Raw genomic sequence first — 16,603 nt, forward strand, 5'->3', positions numbered from 1 at the left:
GGTTGGGGAAAGGGTTGAGATTTTAAATTGGGTGGTGTGCAAGGCTCCTCTGCGAAAGAGGTGTTTGAGCATCTGAAGGAAGCAAGGAAGCCAGCCATGTGATTATCAGGGGACAACGGGTTCCAAACAGATACAGTTGCAAGTGCAAAGGTCCTGAGGCAATGGGAGGATTCTTGATGTGTGTACAAGGAACAGGAAGGAGGCCAGTGGGGCTGCTTCAGCTGCGGAGCAGACGAATCTACAATTCTGAGTTTTGTGTATTCCACCATGGGTGGCAAGGACCAGTAAGTTCAGTAAATCTGGGGCATTGGTGCTAACTAACAGGCACGTGGGGTAACTGTCCACAGTGGGGAAAGAAGAAAGCACTGAAGGAGCAGGAAATCACGAGGGATTCAGGTGCAAATTATTTACAGCCTCAAAAAAGTTTCCTTTAAGGAGCCAATTCTGTGTTATAAACGTGAGTTGCGTTCGCTGAGGACAGTGAAGCCCAATTGAATGAACATCAACTACATGCGTTTGAAGACAAGTCCTCATCTGGGCATCAGGAAATGACTGCCCATGGTGCTCGCCACAGCGGGAACCCCACCCTGCCTCGCTCAAAGACCTGCGTTTGGCTTAGAGGCATCCGTCTCTGCAGACTAGAATCTTCCTGGCAGATATCACACATTTTTAGCATATTTCCCAGAAGATCTCAAGTTCTCAGGGTCCATATATATGAATTATCTACAGTGCAGTGAAATGTCATGAAGTCATACAAGCTTTTTTAATTAATAGGATTCATAAGTGCTCACTGGAAGTCAGCACTATGGAATTCATTTTTTTTCCTACTTGACATTTATGTAGCACTCTTTAACATTTAAAATATATTGTCTCATTTTATTGTCACAACAGGACTGTAAAGTAGTTGAATTGTGGAGATCTTCCTTCCTTCCTTCTTTCCTCCCTCCCTTCCTCTCGTTCCTCGTTCTCTCTCTCTCTCCCTCTCTCTCTCTTTCCTTCCTCCCTCCCTCCCTCCCTTCCTTCCTTTCATGAAGAAATGGGAAGTTAAATGGCATTTGATATGATGGAAAGTGCTGGAATTGCAGAGATCCGGTAGCTTTCTCCATGCACTCTGGCCAGACCCCTCCAGAAAGGGACGTCAGCACTAGGTCAGGCTGTGACGGTGTGCGGTGGGACAGCTGGGGGCCGTTGCTGAGTGTGCAGATGCCCTGTGGGGTCTTGTGTGCTCCCAAAGACACATCGTCTTTTTAGAGCAGTTTTTGGTTCAAAGCAAAATTGAGAGGAAGGTAGAGATTTCCCATATAAACCTCCTCCTATATACACACAGCCAATCCCATTAAAACACGTCTACATCAACACATCATAATCTCCCCAAGTCCATACTATACAGCATGGTTCACTTTTGGCGTTGTACATTCTATGGGTTTGGACAAGTATATGATGATGTGCATCCACCATCACTGTATCACACAGAATAATTCCCCTGCCCTGAAAATCCTCTGTGCTCTGCCTATTCATCTTCACCCCCGTCCCAGCCCCTGGAAACCACTGATCCTTGCACTGTCTCCATAGTTGTTCCTTTTCCAGAATGTCATATAGTTGGAATCATACAGGATGTAGGCTTTTAAGATTGGCTTCTTTCACTTAGGACTATGTATTCAAGTTCCTCTATGTCTTTTCATGGCTTGATAGCTCATTTCTTTTTAGCATTGAATAATATTCCACTGTCTGGATGTCCCACAATATATTTATCTATTTACCCACTGAAGGGCGTTTTGGTTGCTTCCAAGTTTTGGCAATTATGAATAAAGCTGCTATAATCATCCACATGCTTCTGCCTTTCCTGTTTCGCTTTGAAAGTTTTTCTCAACTCCAAGATAAATTTAAAAAGTTTTTATATCCTAATTTTCTTCTAGTTTGTGATTTTTACTTTTATTTTTAATCCATTTGAAATTACTTTAGTGTTAGAATACATGTTAATTTTTCTCTTCTCCTATCTCGTGAGTCATTTCGATGGCAAGAACTACATTTTGCACCTCTTTGAAATTTACCTAAAATGTAGTAAAATGTTTGGCATTTACATAGTACTAAATACTTATTAGCTGCAATGACACATATTTGCTTTAACAAATATTAAGCAGTACCACTAACACTTAGCAACTGCTAACATAGGAATCATTTATTGAGCAGTTACTATGGGCTGGGCAGACTCTTTACAAGCTTTACCCGTTTTAAATCCAACAACCCTACAAGACATGTATTATTGTCTCTATTTTATACATAAGAGAATGAATGATCTCAAGATCACACATCTTCAAAGTGGCAGAGCTGGGACTTCAACCAGATGGTGTACCTTCAAAACACCAAGGTTTTCCAACATCTGTTGCCGTCGGTAAGGTTGAAGAGAGGAGGTGAATGATGCATGGATGTGTGGAGTAACCTCTTTAGGGTCCACTAACTGGAATTTATAGTCACAAAACTTCAGTCTTTATATCAAATATTTCATTAAATTGGATTTAGACCTCTTCACCATCTACTGAGCACGATGAGGTAAGACATAGTAAAAGCTACATGTTGGCTCTGTCCCAGTGCTGTGGATATGAGCCCTTTACAGTGATAATTTCCTCCTAATTGGTTGTAACTAATGCACTGCCATTCTGGAATTTGTCACTTACTGAAATGTACCTTAGCAAATGGACCATGTTCTCCATCTAAATGTAAATTTACACATGCTGAAAAACACCTTGGTGAGAGGCAAATAGGATTGAGAAGAAAAAGATGACCTGAAGGATGTGGCCGAGTGGGCAGAAGTGACTGTGTGAGCCAGCTGCCTTCTGCTCGATCTCTTTCAGATGAGGGAGGAAAGAACAGGAACTGGGAGAGGCGAGCCTCTGCCGAGAGCCAGCGTGTGTCTGCTGCTTAGTCTTTCTTCTTCTTAGGTCTGCTTTCTCACGAGTAAAACGGAGAGCCTTGGTTAGATCAGAGGGTTCAAATTGCACTCTGCAGAGGTTCCTCAGGGCCATCGCGAGGAACGAGGGCGGGAAGGCATGTGAGTCCTCTGCTCCCGCGCAACCCCATAGCTCCCTGCTTTGCCTGTTTATATCTTAGGTTTTCACGGCGAACAACAGTCAAACCTTTGGAAGTGAGGTTCCTCCAGGTGCCTCCAGCTATGACATTCTGAGGGATGTGGCGTCCTTATATCCCGTCTCCAAAAAGCCCCAGTGCACACGCTCTGATGAAGCTTAGTGTTGGGGAACAGTGCACATGGCATGTCGTGATTTCCCAGGATCTCCTCACCAACCAGGGGCCAAACAGAGGTGCTGGGGAAGATGTCATAAAGAGAAGCCAGTGGAAACAACCTGGGTTAGTCTTGGCACCCCACAGGAGCGAGTAAACAAACACTCGCACGACAGCCAGCCCATCCCCTGTGAAAGGAGCTAATGTGGCAGAGGGTGACTCGAGGCATCTGTGTCCCCGTGTGGAGCTTCCAGGGCTGGCAGGAGCTGGGGACATGTGGAGCACCCGCCTGCCCCAGCTGGCAGACTTCGGGCAGTGCCAACTGGAGCCAGGGGCAGCTTTCCTGGGCTGGGGGGCTTCCAATTCCAGGAAGGGTGGGCCAGGAGCTTCAAGGGGAAGGCATAAGAGACATAGAGAGGAACTGAGATGACATGAAACTTTCAGATGGAGAGGCCCTTTTGCTTTCTTTTTGTTTAAAAAACAAAATATCAAGGAACACAGCTCTCTTTCTCTGTTTTTCTGTGTCTCTCTCAGTCTCTATCTCATCTACATTCTATTGAGCTGTGATTTTCAGTACTCCAGGGGTCTTAAGCTTTCCATACCAACTGTAGCAAAATCTGATAAGAAGTGTTGACGCTAATGTGAATTCTCACTGCCTTGGGGCTTGAAACCTGCAAGCTTGAAAGAGCTGGACTTTGCAGAAGAAGCCCAAGTGGGAGGGAGGGAGAGACAGAGAGAGGGAGAGAGAGAGAGAGAGGAAAAGAAAGAATAAATTCAGAAAGATCTGCAAGGAATCTCATTTCTGCCTTTTACGAGCTGGTGGGAAATTAGCAAATTACTTAACCTGTCTGAAAGTCATATTCCACATCTGTCAAACGGGCACTTAGCTTAACTTTAGATTCCTAAAGCTAATATTAATATCCTCCTTCCAAATTTGTTTTGAGGATTATTAGAAAAGTGCTTGCCTCCTCTACCGTATGTGAAGTGTGCTCAGTAGATGGCAGCTATGATTTTGCACAGGTTAACGCAAGCTCTTCTGGCTTTATGCTGTGGTGGCATAGTGATCATGATTTCATATTCTATTCTATTCCCTCCAGGCAGTCGGAACCCACCAGGCACATGTATTGTGTCAGCATGTCATTTTCCCCGGGGCTTGCGTACAGGTCAAAGAATACAAATTTGGAGAAAAAGTTAAAAGAACTATTTAAGTTTCAAAGGGCAATTTTCTACCTTCAAATTCTTATCTTTTCTCACTGTCTTTTCCACCAAATTTCCAGCGTTTCCAGGAAACCTTTCCAAATCAAGTGAAAGTCAGAAGTATGTGTTGGCAACCCCAGAATATGAGCACCAGCACCATCATTCATTTCTTGCCTTTTTTGGGGCACACCACTTCCATCTGGTCTGGCATTTTCTTTTCAGGAAAGCCAGCCTATTGGGCTTAATGGTTCTGAAGTCCATTCAATCCCTGGTAAATTCTGTGATTCTCTCCCTCTCCATCCTCAGACAATGGTTTCTATACTAAAATTAGGAGACCTGTCTGATGAGTCTGAGTTTATGATGGAGAAATTGAAAGAGATATTTGAAGATACAATGGTTTGTGGTTGGCCCCTTCTCAGAATCTTCTTGACGACCTGAAACTTCATTTCCAAGCCAACTGTAATGCCTTCCACGTCAGTTTGTATTTTCTGTGTTGCAAATTCTGTACTTCTAACTTTCCAGATCTTCTTTTCTCTGGACAGTGTGACCCAGCCTCATCTGAGAAAGTGTAGTGGCCATCAATATGGGTTCTAAAGACACACTGGGCTCCATTTGGGCTTCACCATTTGCTAACTCTGAAAACAAATGATTTAAGTTTTTTTTCTGATAAATTTTCAATTTCAGCTATCATATTTTTAGTATCCAAAGTTTAATTTTGTTCTCTGAGTATCCCTCCTTTTAAAAAAGTTAAAAAATTTAATTGAACTATAATCCACGTAACATAAAACTTACCGTATTAGCCATTTTTATATTTCAGTATTCATATTGTTGTGTGACCCATCTCCAGAATTCTTTCCATCTCGCAAAACTGAAAGTCTATGCTCATTAAACAATAACTCCTCCTTCCTCCCTCCCCCAGCCCCTTGGAAACAGCCATTCTCCTTTCTGTCTCTATGTATTTGACCTAGATTCCTCCTCTAAGTGGATTCACACAGTATTTGCCTTTTTGTGACTGGCTTGTTTCACTCAGCATAAGGTACTCAAGGTTCATCCATGTTGTAGCATGTGTCAGAGTTTCCTTCCTTCATTTTTAAGACTGTGTAATATTCCTTTGTGTATATACATGACATTTTGTTTGTCCATTTATCTGTCAGGAGACACTTGGGCTGCTTCCACCTTTTGACTATTGTGAATAATGCTGCTATGAACAGAGCACGCCCCTCCTTTTTTCGTTCTGGCATTCTACTCTTATTTCATGGATGCTATATCTGCAATATCTTATTTATTAGAGGATAGTAATACATATTTATACTCTTTTTTAGCCTTCTTTCATTCTCTCTTTTTGTTCAAGTTCCTTTCTTTCCTTTTTTCCCCCTGTAGTGAGTTGATGGCGGCCCTAAAATAAATACGTCCACATCTTAACCCCAGGAAACTGTCACCTTATTGGAAAGAGGGTCTTTGCAGATGTGATTAAGTTAGGGATCTCAAGATGAAGTCATCTTGGAATATCTGGGTGGGCCCTAAATCCAAGGACAGCGTCCTTATAAGACACTTGGAGAGAAGAGCAAAGGCTCACGTGAGGATGCAGACAGACTGGAGAGATGCAGCCACAAGCCTAGGGACACCAGGGGCCACTAGAAGCTGGGAGAGTCAAGGCACAGATTCTCTCCTAGAACCTTCAGAGGGACTGTGGCTCTGCCAACACCTTGATTTTTGAACTGTTCTCCACGACAATGAGAAAATAAATTTCTGCTGTTTCAAGTCACCAAGTTTGTAGTAATTTGTTGTAACAGCCCAGGAAATGCATATTCTTTCCTCACTCTTTGCTTTCTCCCTCCCTCCCTCCCTCCCTTTCACGTTAGAGGCTTTCCTCCAGTGATCACTGCTTCTCGCAGGTCTAATCACAGGTAAGTGTTAGACAAAACAAGGAGACGAGCAGCTCTCAGGATGTCTGTGACTGTGTCGGCTGTGTGTGTGTAATTGTGCATGTGGGTGTGGAGCAGGGGTTCTTACGTGTTGGTGACATTGATTGAGCAGGAGCCTAGTTGTTTCATTTGGAGAAGGGTCTCCCATCTGTTGACTGGTCTCTCTGAACAGGGTGCCGGGTGGTAGGGGGCCACCTCGTGCTGTAGGCAGACTTTCATTTAACTCCTCCATCTTGTGACTAGCACCCTCTCCTCAGTGTGGCTGATGTCCTGGGTCCAGGGTCCTTTTGCCCTACAGCTCCAGAGCTGACCCCCAGTCTTTTGAGCATGAGAGAGGGTCACTCCCCATCTAGCTGTCTGCACCTGCCTGTGCCCGCCCTGCAGGGATGTCGCAGCTTTCCCTACGTGCTTAGGGCCTTCTAGGGATCTTCCGTGTGTCCTTAAGGCAGGGTTTGGGGGTCTCTCCTCTGTGCCCCTGAGATGGGCTCTGCTCCCCTCTCTCCGAGCCCTGACACTCTATTCTGGGACCGCCTGGCTCTTCCCCAGATCCTGAGCTTCCTGCCTCTCCTGACCCAGCACTTAGCCCAGAGACTGCTTCTCAGGAGGCTCAGGATCTGTTGAAGGAACAGGCGAGCGCACAATAATCCCAGGAGTCAGGGCATGGAATGAAGAGGGTGTACCCCCACCATGCACCGGGCACTGAGGCCTGCTCGTCCCCTGGGAGATCCCCAGCTCACGTGTCCCTACTTCTTGGTGACTGCCCCCATCCCAGCCGTCCCTGACTCCATGGCCTTGAGCAATCTGCTCCAGTTTCCTGGCCCACCACCTTCTGTCCAGGGCGCCATACCTGTGCCTCCCACATGCTAAGCCCTGTGACAGGAATAAAAGATGAAAAGAGCTCGTCCTTGCCTCAAGGAGCTCACAGTCCAGCTAGGAGACAGGCATAGAAGTGCTGACAATGCATCAGGAATACTGCTCATGTGGAAGCAGGAGTAAAAAAATAAAAAAAGAACGGCCGTTGTTCTTGTACAGGAAGTTGGGAATAAGTAGATAAGACAGTCCAGAAAATGGCCGTAGCCTGGGTGGATCCCTGCGCTCCTGGGCAGAGACATATGTTCTTACCGGGTGTGTGGGAGCAGGAGGCGCCGGCGTGGCTGGCGATGGGGAGCCCAGGGAGACCATGCTGCATCCTGGAGGCTCCTGAGACGGGGAAGCCGTTCAAGTTCATTCTAGTGTTCGGGCTCTTCTGAGCGTGGGGCCAGCAGAGCGAGGGGCCAGGGTCAGCTCTGCCTCTCACAGGCTGGCTAACTCTGGGCAGGTCGTTTTATTTTCCTGAGGCTCCATTTTCTCATCGATAAAATCAGGAAAATGACATCTATACCACAGGCAGGACTAGATGAGACCTAATAGAGAAAGTCCCTGGCATGGAGTAGGCAAAGATGTGCATTTCCTCTAGGGTACCAGGTTATGCATATGAGTCAAGCATCAAGAAATAGATGGTCAGTTTAATAAGATGGAATATCTCCTCTGAGAATGTTCAGAATTACATGTTTGAGGTAAGTAAGTTCAAGAAAGTCCACATTGTGGCTTTGGGGCTTTTTTCCACACTCACCCACACAGCTGACTAATCATTTACATATATATTGGGTTCTGAATCCCAACAATACATTTCTTGCCACCACTGGGCCCCTGAACCCTGGTGCCAGGAGAGATTCAGGCAGGGGATGTGGTTACTGAGAACCAATGACGTTTCAGATACTTTGCCATTGGAAGAAAGGCCCAACAGGCTGATTGTCTGGTCACTAACTTTGCCTAGTACATCCCAGTACTGTCTCTGCAGCTGGGTCCTAGAGGGGGCCTGGGTACTGATCCCTCGGCAGGAGGGGGAGGCCGTGTCCACATCTAGGCAGGAGGACAGGGAGGCGTAGGGTCTCCATGTGGGTCTCAGACACTGAATTGGATAAGTAGTGGCTAAAGCAGGCCAGCACAAGCTGCTGGGAGCATGCCTCTTCCCCCTTCTCTCCAATGAGGCATTCACAGAGTCTTGGAGAGGTTGTTTGGCCAGAAATACCCGCTGAAGGATGAGAGTGAGTGGCCTGTGACCTGGAAGATAATGTTGTGATGGGCATCCTGCCCAGTCCTCTTGGGGCATGTCCCCTTTTCATGCACATGGAAGGCAACCTGTGAAAGACAGCGGTGACTAAATGACTTGCTGGGACCTGAGGCATGCAGCCAGGAAAAGGCAAAACCATATGAGCTTTGCCTAATGAGCGACCAGGTCAAGAACCGGGGTACAAAGACACTTTCACCCATTCATTCATTCCTTCCTCTCTTTTGGTAGTGTTTTTGAAGCACTCATGTGACTGGACCTAGAAATAAGTTAGTAAAAACAAATAAAACATAGTCCCTGACCCCAGGAATGTGCATTCAAATGGGGAAAGCAGAAAAACAAAGAAATACTTAGAAGTAAACGTAACAGTGGAGTTTTGTGCTACTTTGAAATACAGGTGACAGAGCCAGGACTCTGTCCAGGGAGGAAGGAAGACTGTCCAGGAGGGGTTCAGCTGAGTCCGGGGCAGCGGAGTGGCAGCTGGCCAGAGGCCAGCGTCCGCAGAGCTGGAGAGGGCAGCCGATTTGAAGAGCTTCAAGTGGGGCAGTTCCCACTTGGGCTGAGGGGGTAACTGGCGAAGAGGACGACCAGAGAGTAGAGGACAGCCAGATGCTGGAAACCTTTGCAAACCACGCACAGCAGTTCACTCCTGAGAAGGACTTTAACAAGGGGCTAATACCAATGGGAACATGCTTTCCACTGAGCACTCCGGCAACAGGGTGAGGGATTCACAGGATGGAGTCGGGGGGGAACCGAGAGACCAGAGAGAAGCAGTCACAAGCGGTCCAAGGCGGTGCAGAAGAGACCAAGCAGGCTTATTACAAATGTTTTAACTACAAAATGGCACACACATTGATTCCATACACTGTCCTTATCTTTGACATTTGGATGTATGGATCTAACATTGTATCAAAAATGAGAACTATTTTCTATTTTGTTTTTCTAGTTGGAAGCCGTTTTGGCCCTAAGCATCTGAGGAAATGAAGAAGGGACGGGAAGCTGTTACCTGGATAGACTGCATGAAAATCTCATTAATTTAGAACACAAGGGACCGGACAAACGGATTTTGAATTAATTAGGTTTGTAGGATGTGAAAGTATTGCTGAGAAATATAGGACATCTAAAGGCTGAGGAATCCCCATTCATTATGTTACCCGAAGCAATGTTTTAAGTAAACTGATAAGGACAATGATTTTCCTATGTTTTTGTGCAAATGATAGGTGGTTTGGGAAATGTATGAGTCAGCTGTTTTGAGTATCTCGATGAAATTTACTGGCTTCTTGCCTGTTGCCATAACTTTAGGTTTCATCTTGCCAGCTCTCAAGCCCTGTTCTTGAGTGATTTTTACCTTTCCTTTTGAATCCTGATGAATCTAATGTTAAACAGATATCTCATGTTTTCTTTAAGATTGATTGATTCCTAAAGATTCAATATTCATTTTTTTTCATTTCAAAGTCTTTCATCTTTTCTTCAAACGCGGCTTGTGTTCATCAGAGAGTGCTTGGCTTCTTCATCTTTTTTCTAAGGACCTTGTAATTTGCATTCCATTTTTGACTAATACGATCATTCTAACAGGTTTCCACGACGCTGGGCTGCCTCTCCCCTGTGTTCTGGCAGCCTTGGCAGCGCACCTCTCCCGGTCAATTTTGGTTGCCATAGCATGACTTATTGCATGTGTGGAGAGAGAGATGAGCAATTATCGTGTCTGTGCTTATTAACCTTTTCTTTTTGTGTTAGAGTCAGCTTAACCCAGGGCTTTGAGAAGATTAAGCTGTAATGAAATACTAAACATAACAAGGAAGAAAGCACAGCCTGCCAGAAGTGGAGCGGTGGAATCTGGCGAAGAAAGGCACAGTGTGCTAAAGAACGGGAGTGAGCCACTGCGTGACACCCCAACTTTCATAAATGCTCTCGTCTCATCTCGCTTGGGTTTCCCTCTCCTTCCTCCTCAATATCCTTCTCCTGGCTAACCCTCCACGTCTTCCAAGGCTGAGCAAAGACGTCTGCTGCTGCCCGAGCCTGGGTGAGGCTGTTGTCCCGGGCTCCTTCCAGGTGGGCACTTGTGCCTGTGGATGCAGCTCCTCCGTCTCAGGACCATGCCTTTCATTTTTATGGCCACTGCCCTGGGCCCTGGGCTTGGTAGGGTTGAGGTGCTTACCAAGCATTTGCCAAGTCAACTCTATGAATCAATGGATGGGGAACTACATGCTGCTGTCTCAGGAAGGAGCTGTGCCAACGCAAGAATCCCTTCTCTCTGCAACAGGGCCTGTTTGGGTCTGCTCTTTGCTGCAGTGTCTCTTTCTTTTGGTCACATGCCCTCCACCTTGGCTGCCTCTCCCCAAACCTGAACAAGGCCCAGAGAGAAGCAGAGTGGCCTCAGTCTTCCAAGTTGCCGTCACCAGGATGTGCTGCCCACAAAGCAGGTGAAGCCCATTTTCTGGACGAGCCTGTGCCCGGGGCTGACCTCCTATGCCCGGCCAGCTCTCTCAGCTCTGGCCTCGCTGCTCACTCACAGGCTCTGTGCTCATGAGTTTTCCCTTTTCTGACCATCTTTCTAGAATCAGAAGGAAGGAGGGAGGGGACGACCAAGGCAAAATCGAAGGAGGTTGAGCTTCTTCCTTTCTTTCTTTAATTTAAGCCAGGCATTGGGGAAATTTGAATAAGTTTGTAGGGTCAGGGCAAAGGAGCTGACTGAGGGGAAGAGATTAACGATCTAAAGAAAGAGCAGAGAGTTGAAGCAAAGCCCTGAAAGACAGTGGAGAAGGGATGGCATCCGAACTTTAGCGAGGTGGTGGGTGGGAGAGATTAAGCTGGACGGGAAAGACGTCCAGTGTCTTCCATTGAGTCAGGAGAGAAGGAAAAAAAGTCATCATGCAGAGAAAATTGATGCCAGCACTTATGTTTCTTTATCTTCTTTTAAAATCTAGGCTAATTTATCACTTTATCAATGTCTCCTGGAGCCTCTTTCAAACACTTAACTAAGAATTAAAATTTTTGATTGATTATTTCCTTGCCCTGGGTTAGTGGCTCTCGACAGAGCCCTCTTGTCCTGCTGTAGAGCACCTCCTCGCTGTGTCACTCAGGGCTGGAGAGGCAGGCGATTTCCTCTACATCTGCAGTGGTCACCGTGTGGCCCAAGGGATCCAGGAGGGGAAACTGGCCACTTCTTAGCCTGAAGGGAGTAGGATACTCATTGCTGTTGTTGAAGAATATTGATGTTTAAATGTAAATTCCCATGACTTTTCACAGCTTAGAAATAATGTTTTCTGAAAGCAGAGAAAGAAAATCTACTAAACTTTCTGAGAGATCCTGACTAAATGTGCCCCTGCTTGAGCTCTCCTGGGAGGACATTGCCCCCTGGAGACTGCAGGGAGGGGTGTAGTTTGGACCATGTTGGTGGGCACCTGCCTCTGCATGTTGTGCTTCAGTTTCCCTCCCTCGTAAAGGGAGAGACACAGTTCTGTGTGGACTTGAATGGACGATCCTGTTTACGCTAGATTATCTTAAACCCACTTCTGGCAACAAGAAACTGTGAATACTGCCTCAGACTTGGCCTAAGGACAAATTGTCCTTAAATTTTCCAGAACCCATGACGGATGGATGGAAACAGGCACTCTTTTTGTGGCACTGAAACATCATATGCTCTTCTTCATTAGTCCCCCCCTTCCTCCTCCTCATTACTGTTCCTGGAATTTTCAGCAACACCGGTCTGTGACTACAACCAGAACTTCCTACTGTGGCCCATATATTGCTAAGCTCCAGCTACTAGAGAGCATGTTTTGTGTGCCCCTTACCTGCCTGCCCCACACTGTCCATATCTCCCCATGGCCATGTTCCTCTCACTGGCCTGCCCCACATTGTGCATATCTGTCCATGGCCATGTGCCCCACACCTGCCTGCCCCACACTGTCCATACCTGTACGTGGAGCTGTTTGAAGGAGGGTTTTCCCTCCTCAGTCTCTACTGTCCATGGAAAGAAGTCCAGTGTTTGTGCACATGTGTCAGTTGCCCTAAAAGCCACCAGATGTTGGATATGGCAGGGAGGTGCTGGAACTGGGCAAAGGCAAAGGAACGACCACTTCCCCACCCAGTGCCATCTCGCTCAACTGGGTCTCTAACTATTTTGTTTGCGTCCAGACTCAGAGTTTCCAGCAAAGGTCTCTGTCATTTCCTGGCTCTACCTCTGACCGTCATGGGGAGCAGATCTCTACCATCCCTCTCAACCTCCTGTTCTTTACTCCCAGCTCTCGGTTCAACCAAAACGCCTCCCTCTTTTTCCGATTACTAGACAAAAGCTCCCATCTGCATCAATGCATGCAAACAGTCCCAGTGGTGTTGCATTGTCTACACTAGCAGCATCCAGGGAAGCTGTGAAGGCCTCTATTGGACAAAGCCAAAAAACTGAGAGTCCTCCAAGTTCCTTAAATATGAACAAATTGTTTTCTAAACAAACAGAAAACCTGGGCAGACAAGTTTACTTATGGGACAACAGGAAGAGTATCTGTAATCAGGAATCTACCAAGAAATCCTGAATCCAGGGTTGATGTAGCTGAAAACTTCGCCCTAGAGAGGGAAGTGGGTTAAAGAACACTTGGAAAACAGGCTAGGCTTGGACACAGAAGCTCTTAGACAATACCACTGACACCAAGAACATACAAGCATTCCACTATAGGCCAGATGCTGTAGGAGGGGCTCTGTATATGTTAACGCTGATCTTCATAAAACCACAACATAGATGTGACCTTCTGCAAATGGAGCTGATAACATTGCAGCTCCGTGAGGTGATTCGCCCAAATACACAGTCAATAAAGAGTGTTGACATAATTCTTACCCAGTTCAGACAGATTACAAAGCCCCAGCTCTTGTCACACTGCCACATGCCAGGGAATATGCCAGTCATCCTGATCCCTTTCCTGGTCCAGGTCATCCTTTCCAAGGACCATGTGGCCTGTACACCATAACAACAAGATTCAGATTCCTCAGCTCTCTTCACAGCAACATCACTGATTCTTCTTGCCTCTTTGGTCTCATCTTGAATTTTGTTTCTAGATGTCCCTGGTTCAGGGTTTGTGCTTTCTCTCCTCCCCCAACTCTGTCTTACTCTTTTACTAAAGGACACATTCACCGCCTTTGGTCTGACACTCTATAATTCACCTTCTTTAAGGTTTTGGGCTCACCCTGAGGCCTCTGGAACCTAGCCTGTCACTGGACATCTTGACCTCCTGCCCCGCCTGCATTCTCTCCCACGGAGGATGCTGCAGTCTCAGGAGATGGTTGCATGTGAGGTGGAATTCTTCCAAGAAGCTCCTATAAGAGGGTGAAAGTGAATCCAGAGCAGCCATAGCCACACTGGAGCCACTGTGGTGATGCGCCCAGCCACGGAGCGAGAGCAGAGGAGATCTGCCACACACGTGCTTCTCCAGGCAGCTGTCAGAATCAAGGGCCCTCTGGAGGATGGGGCCTACCCTTACTAGGAAAGAACCTGAGACATCTGGGCTGCAGTTTCTGTCTTTGTCAGCTGCTTGTCACACGTGAGTTCTCTGTGGCCACCACTGTCCTAGTCCGTGGCAGTGATATTCTTTCCTGCCCTTGTGGGCTTACTGCCCCCCAGAGCCTGTGATGTTATGAATGGCTCATGTCAAATCTGACCTCTTAAATGCTGACTTTCAGCTTTTGTAATTTGCCTAGTAGAAGCAGAGAAGACAAGCTATTTCAGAATATGCCAATAAAATCACTCACGGATTGAAGGAACCACTGGTCCTTTTGATTTACATCAACACACAATGCTGTTCCTCAAATGTGCTTAGAGGGTCTCCTCTTGAAATTTCAAGCTGTAAGTAAGACAGGCACATTTGCCTGGGGAGTACCTGCCTCCATACACCCATTTTGATAATTAGTATGGTAAAAATCAATGTGGTGGAAACCAACGGCCTGACAAGAGTGAGAGATGGTGTGGCTAGCCCTTTTGAGTTAACCTTGGACTGTGTTGGCTCAGAGGCCCTTGGAAGACTAGGTAGAGGTATTTTGATAGCGATTGGTAAATAGCTGATAGATTATTATTGTAAGAACAATAGAGGGAATACACGTGCTCTCTGTGTTCCTAAAGGGAAGAACTAAATTATATCTTTACACAGCTCAGGTACCAATTCCAGCTCACTATAAGCTCCATTCAGTAAGAGAGAGTTCTGTTTTGAAGTGAGTTACTCGCCACTGGAACATCTAAGTTGGATGTTCATGTGATAAGTATATTGTAGGCTGAGGGGTTTAGGTTCGATGACCTCAAATGTCGCTTTGACCTCTGAAATCCTGTGATTGTCTTCCAGGCACATTCAATACAGAAGCAGAAGACAAAAGATATGCCGTGCTTTGTTTTCTCACAATTTTTATCAAGAAAAGTAGAACCACTCTGAGTAAGGAGAAAACAAATTAAAATATATATATATATATATAAAATTAATAAATTCATACCATGAATAAAATTTAAAAATCACTCCTAATTTCATCATCCTCACATACCAACTGTTTTCATTGCTTTATATTCACAGAAAACATAATTTTCAGGGTATGTGATTTTTGTGCAGTTGTAATCATGGCCCATAGGAGATTTAGTAAAAATCAAGTCTTTTGAGCTTGTCTTCAGATGCCTAGGAATAGAATTGTTCCTTAGTCTCATTTTATATGGGAACTAAAAATATCAAATATTTTAATGTTTATTAATACATATACCAATAATGGAATTTTGCACACATAGTTATGAATAAATAGGTTCATCTTCAGATATGTCAATTTATTTTCTGCTAGCCATCTCTTTTGGCCTCATAGCATCTATTGCACATTTTTATAAACTGGGGGTCCATGGATGGGCCCACACGGACTGTAAACCACTTGAAATTGTATGTAAATTCTTTACAAGAATGTATGCTGTTTTCTCCTGGGGGAAGAAGGTAGTATTTTATCAGTTTCTCACAGGTGTCCATGGCCCCTCTTCACTTAAGCACCATTGTATCCACAGTGGAGTCCATGCTTCTCAGAGGCTTGTAGGACACCCCACACACCCTTACACACACGCTCCTACACATCCATGCCTACACACACTTCTACACACACCCCCTTCACATACCTTTACACACACCCACACACCCCCCTACACACCCCCTGACACACACACAACCTCATGAGGCTTACTCTGATCTGCTTTTCATTTCTCATCTCCACTCCCCTCCTTCTGGCATCTTAGTCTACAGCCTTGTCAAAGTTCGCTCTGTTCCCCCAAAAGGTTCTGATTTTCGCCGAAGGCATGCTTCATGCCCTGTCACTCACTGTTGGCCCCGCCTCTGTCAAATGCTTTGTCTGCTAAGATGCTGTCCTCAGCCTCTACAGGCAGAGAGCCAGTCCACTGGGCGCCCCTGACGGGACCTCTCGGTGAAGGCCTGCCACGGGGCTACCCCCGCATCCGCCAGGGCTCCGTACCGACCGCAGCTGCATGGTCGCTATTCAGGGGAGAGAGAAATAAGCTAGCAAGACACAGTCGCCATCCTCTACGGGCTCGTACTGAAATATCTGTCTCATTCCCCTGCCTATTACTGAGCAACATAAATACAACCAACCTACGGCTTTAAGAGAGAGGGAAACTGCCTTGACATTTTTGTGAGTCTGAGCCACATTCTATCTCCCCAGTCCCTCTGCGTCGCTATTTTTGTTTCATGAGGCTTCCTTGCTCAATCATTTATAAATTGATGTGTGCTATTTTCCATGACTTTGTACACCCTCGATCTGCTTTCTGTTTTTCACTCGTTCAGATATATTCTATTGATTAGTAGTGTTCAAAACTCGTCATCCTGCCTTTTTGAGATAAGGTGCATTTTACCCATTGCACCTTGGCACAGCTCCATCATGATGGAGCCCATGTGTTTGGGGACTGTGCTATTTTGCTTTGGCATTCACAGAGCATTTCCATTTCTTTATCTGGCAGAAACAGTCGACATATCTTCTGCATGTACTCTTCATCCAGGCTTGACAAGCAGTCTCTAGGGAATGGATTCTGGAAAGGAAAAAAAAAGTTTCACAGTGGGAAACTGGGCATGCGGATGGCTGGTGTGAAAAGTACAGCCTTACAGAAACAGATGAGGTCAAG

General features: G+C 45.9%; 1 protein-coding gene across 1 annotated transcript in view; it reads left to right on the forward strand.

Annotated features, from left to right (window-relative positions):
- The window catches only part of CMPK2 (cytidine/uridine monophosphate kinase 2), a 35,134-nt gene extending 20,920 nt beyond the window's left edge, over positions 1–14,214 (forward strand). The window contains exons 6-8 of the transcript XR_011504230.1: positions 9,416–9,548; positions 10,207–10,892; positions 13,634–14,214. The gene's annotated coding sequence lies outside the window, so the exon portion shown is untranslated. The remainder of the gene's footprint in view (positions 1–9,415; positions 9,549–10,206; positions 10,893–13,633) is intronic.
- The last annotated feature ends 2,389 nt before the right edge of the window (positions 14,215–16,603 follow it).

The sequence above is a fragment of the Equus asinus genome, chromosome 6 (assembly GCF_041296235.1).
Source record: "Equus asinus isolate D_3611 breed Donkey chromosome 6, EquAss-T2T_v2, whole genome shotgun sequence".
Taxonomy (NCBI): domain Eukaryota; kingdom Metazoa; phylum Chordata; class Mammalia; order Perissodactyla; family Equidae; genus Equus; species Equus asinus.